The following is a 4626-nucleotide window of genomic DNA, read 5'->3' as shown; positions in this document are numbered from 1 at the left end:
TGTTGTGAAGTGCCATCTAGTCGACTCCAACCCATAGCAACCCTGTATTGGGTTTCCGAGGAGCAGCTGGTGAGCTTGAACTGCCAACCTTGCAGTTCAAATGGCTTTGCAGTCTGGCGCATTAACCCACAGTGCCACACCAGGACTAGAGAGTAGACACATGTTAATATGGGTGACAGGGCAGGCAATATGTAAGAGGAAGGTTAGCAGACAAAAGATGTAGCAGGAGACACAGGGAGGAAAGCAATGTTACAGTGAATAAAGGAAAAAGCTGTTAACTGTTGGTACATGGAAGGGATTGCAGTCATTATAATGAAGCGAAGTATATGATTTGTTGAATGTGAAATTTATGATCTGCTCTGTAAACTCACTCAATTCACAAAAAATAGTTTGTTTTTTTTTAAAAATCACAAAAAACAAAAACCTTTTGTTTAGAATTGGGTGAAGGTTTCCAGAGCAAATCAGTTTTCCATTTACTAATTTATGTGCATTTCATGTCATTGATTGCAATCCCACAGTGCATTTAGTTCCATTCTTCCATGGACTTTTGAAGCCCCCTTGTATGTAAATGTGGGCGTTGTAGTAAATGAACACGTATTCTAATACACAAGGAGCCCTGGTGACACAACAGTTAAGCACCAGTTTGCTAACTGAAAGGATGGCTGTTTGAATCTCCGCTCTGCAGGAGATAGATCTGCTGATGACCCCTGTAAAGGTTTCAGCCTCAGAAGTCTTTGATGCAGTCCACTCTGTCACATGAGGTGACTATGAGTTGAAATCAGTGAAGTGACACCTAGCACCACCACCACCCGTACCCAATCTATGTAGTATGTACTAGAGCATATACATACATGTATACATACATGTATACATGTGTGGTACTAAAGAGACACTGAGTGAGGCCTTCCCTTCAGTGCTGGGAAAGGAAGGCCGCTCAGGGGACATTTTGGAGGGTGGGTTGGATTTTGGACTTGTAGGTGAGAATGCATGCAAGATTGGTGAGACTGTGTCGTGTGTGTGGTGCCAGACTTTCTTTGGACTTCCCAGAGATCATTTTAGGTGCTAATAACTGTGAGGGATGTGATACTATGTGTCAATGTGGCAGCCTCATCGAGTGTTCTGCCTGATTCACTGGGACCTTGGTCCTTGAATTCTTGGGGCCAGGAGAAAATTCCCAGCCCTTCTGCGTCAGGACATCATTAGCCTTTGTGGGAGCTAAAGCAATCCCTGCCTCATGGATGAAGGTGTTTGGGCAGCTCAGGAAGGTCACTGGGCTTGCATATAAGGACGCTTTAAATCGTTGGTGAAAAAATTCCATTCTCTTTAACTCCGTTTGTCCAGACAGCAAAATGTCTGTCATGGGCAACAATAACCTCATGTTCTTGGGGGGATTTGTGGCAGATCAGTCTCAGAGATAGACTCATGCCTTGGGAGTTTTGCAGAAATGTTCTTCTATCTTATTCCTTCAGCCAGGTAGGAAGGCACTCTTGGACATATTTTATTTTAAGCTGTAGTGCATCAAGACCTCCAGCTGAATACAGTTAGAACTTAACTCTCAATCCCGGGCTGGGCTCTCAGCTCTCTCACTTTGTTCTCATTCCTGCCAGCCTCTCCTTCTCAAGGGGAAGAATGTTTTTCTGATTATAAAAATACAAGGTGATTGTTTCTGAAAGTACTATAAAAATGGAAGAATAAAATATTTATTCCAAGTCCCACAGCAACTGTTATCATTTTCATAGATTTTTTCTTCGTCTTTTTCCCTGGGAATATTTAAAGGTTTTATTATTTTCCAGATTATAAAAGTAACACATGTGGAAAATACAAAAAAAAAAGTATTTGAATGTATTCCTAACCTGTGCTAGATAACATTTTATACATTTCCTTAAAATCTTTTCTGTAACAGAAGAATATATATAATCCTGGTGTGACGCATAATAATGCGCTGGACCCCTAGGTCAGTGTGAACCAAAAGATCATCATCAGTTCAAACTCACCAAGGACTCTTCAGAAACCCGGTATGGGGTCATTATGAGTCAGAACTGACTCAACAGTACTTAACAACAGCAATATAGAAGGTTTGCGAGGAGCATCCGGTGGATTTGAACTGCCGACTTTGTGGTTTGCAGTCCATTGCAATCGTCTAGGTTAGATCATCTTTTCATGGAATCACAGAAATCCTGGTACTTTTTCTAGATCAGTTTCTAAGTGTGAGTTACCCCATTGGAACTCACCAGGAGTCTCAAGGCACTGACTGTCTTGGCCTTCATCTTTCTGAGCATTTATTTAGTTCAGACCTGGGAACTTGTCAGAAATACAGGTTCTGGGGCTCCACCCCAGATCTCCTGAATTAGATACTGGCAGTGGAACAAGCAGTCTGGGGTAGCCAGTGTGCCAGGTGATTTTGATGTCTGAGAACCACTGCTTTAACAAGGCTGTCAGCAGGGTTACAGATTGTTGACTATGGTGCTGGTAGGCATCAAGGTGCCTTTAATGTTTAATGTTCTGTCATTGCCTTGAAACCAGTGGAAGCTGGATTGTTTTAATAAAAGGCGTTTGGAAACTTTGGTAGATTTCTGTGAGCTATCCTGGTTTAGTAGAAATTAAGCATAGATGTGGTGACATGGGTTGAAAGCCATATTGCTGTGGACATGCCTTTAGTTGAGGGTCTTTAGATCTGTAATTCCCAGCCTTTCGCTGCCTATTGAAACCACCTAGGAACCTTTTCAAAGTACTGACACTCAAGTTTCCATGCTGAGGGTCTGATAACTTTACATTACGTGTCAATAGCTTGTCCAAGACCTCAGAGCTCAAAGTGTTAGATTGGAACTCAGCTGTACCAGAGGAATGGATGGATTATTTCTAGATTATGGAGCAGAAAGGTCACTTCAGAGACATGGACCTGTAGAAGCAAATTCCATCCCCAAATCCCGGGACCCTTTAGATTAGGGGTGGGGAATGTCAAGGTAACTACAGTTCCAGCCATGGGCTTGGTGGTGGTGGTGGTGTGCCATGGATTCAGTTCTGACTCACAGTGACCCTGCATAGGGTTTCTGAGGCTATAAATCTTTACGGGAGCAGAAAGCCTCATCTTTATTCCATGGAACCGCTGGTAGTTTCAAACTGCTGACCTGGAGGTTAGCAGCCTGACTCGTAACCACTATGCTACCAGAGCTCCTTAGCCATCATTTAAGGGGTGTGTTAATTAGATATTTGACCAAATATAGCAGGCTAATTTTTTTTTTAAATTAGATTTATTTAGTGAATGTACACATAAAAGAGAAATTGCCCTTTGATCCTACCCAGCAGAAAACATGCACAAACCCATGGTATATGTGGAGGGGAGGGACTCTGCCCCAAGTTAGTGGTTGGGATGGTGCAATGCTGTGAGTCGAAGCCCTGGTCCGGGGACCGACTGAAGTGGGGGCAGGATGTAGCCGCCAGGCTGTGGACTCTAAAATAAGCATGCGCCGTAGCCAAAGGTTTGCTTGATGCCCTCAAAATAGTACCGCAGCCAGCCCTGCCGTGTCCGCTCTTCCTCAGGAGCGGGGATGCCATGCCCTTCCATGCGCACCTCAGTCTCTCGCTCTTGTCAATGAAGGTTAAAGTGATGGTGGTAAAGTGCCTCTCCGGCCAAGATTTAAACCGCCACTTCATCACAGTGTGTTTCTCCGGGACCAGATCAGTAAATTCCCATGTGAAACTTCCCACCTTTATCTGCTTCTAACACGGCAGGAACATGGGTAAAGGGCTGAACGAGCTCCTGGGTAGTAAATACTCTATAAAGCTCCTCTGGTGACGTCAGGAAGGTTTCTTTAAAGGTGATATTACAAGTGGAGATTCTGACACCAACAGGCCTAGCCTGGGTTTTCCAAGGAGCAGATTTAGTAGCCTTCCGCTCCTCCGCTGTCAGAGCTGGCTGTCTGGTGGTATCTTGTGACTCTCCATCCACTGTAGGCAAGATCATGCCCTGCGTGAACTCTATTTTGAGGGTGCTGATGTACATTCCCACTGCTTCTCTGAGAAGTTTCACCCCTTCTTCCTTCATTAAAGCCATGAGATTGGTGTCAGGCTCATTTTTGGCCGGGCTCACACTAATCTTGCTGTTTTCATCAGATAAATTGGGGATCTCCACATGCCCCTTGTACTACACTCCTGATGTAGGGGTACCTGTCCAGTTCAGTTTCATGCTCCACACATAAAAGAAGATCAGCTGGCCTTTGCCATTGTTAATGGATGCCTCTCCATCAAGCTTGCTCACTTCCATCACCTCACACTTGCCTTCCTCGTTTAGCACCCGCACTGCCAAGAACAGTGTCTTCAGTTTATCTGTGGACCAATTTGAAGCATCCCTTTCTGTCTTCCGGCTCCTCCCCATTTCCACAGGCTATTTCCGTTCCAACTCACGGAAACGTGGATTCCGCCGGTTCCAGTGTTCCTTTAAGTCGTTCAGGTTGTCCCCAAAGAGGCCCAAAATCTAATTCTTCATATGATGGTTCCTCATTTGTAGGGACAAACAAAGAACACGTCTCATTGTTTTTCTGGCCCCTAAACTGGCCTTCCTAGGCCTCGTGGGAGATGTAGTCTTATTGAGCGACCTGCCAGATAACCCAGCAGGCTAATTTTTAA

The 4626-nt window shown here is 44.4% G+C and overlaps 1 pseudogene; it reads right to left on the bottom strand.

Moving 5' to 3' along the window:
* Positions 1–3451: 3451 nt before the first annotated feature.
* Positions 3452–4375, bottom strand: LOC102834866 (annotated as a pseudogene).
* Positions 4376–4626: the final 251 nt, after the last annotated feature.

This window comes from Chrysochloris asiatica, unplaced genomic scaffold (assembly GCF_000296735.1).
Source record: "Chrysochloris asiatica unplaced genomic scaffold, ChrAsi1.0 scaffold00004, whole genome shotgun sequence".
In the NCBI taxonomy this organism is placed as follows: domain Eukaryota; kingdom Metazoa; phylum Chordata; class Mammalia; order Afrosoricida; family Chrysochloridae; genus Chrysochloris; species Chrysochloris asiatica.
The sequence above is the reverse complement of the archived record's forward strand: the minus strand, read 5'-3'. Positions and strand labels throughout refer to the sequence as shown.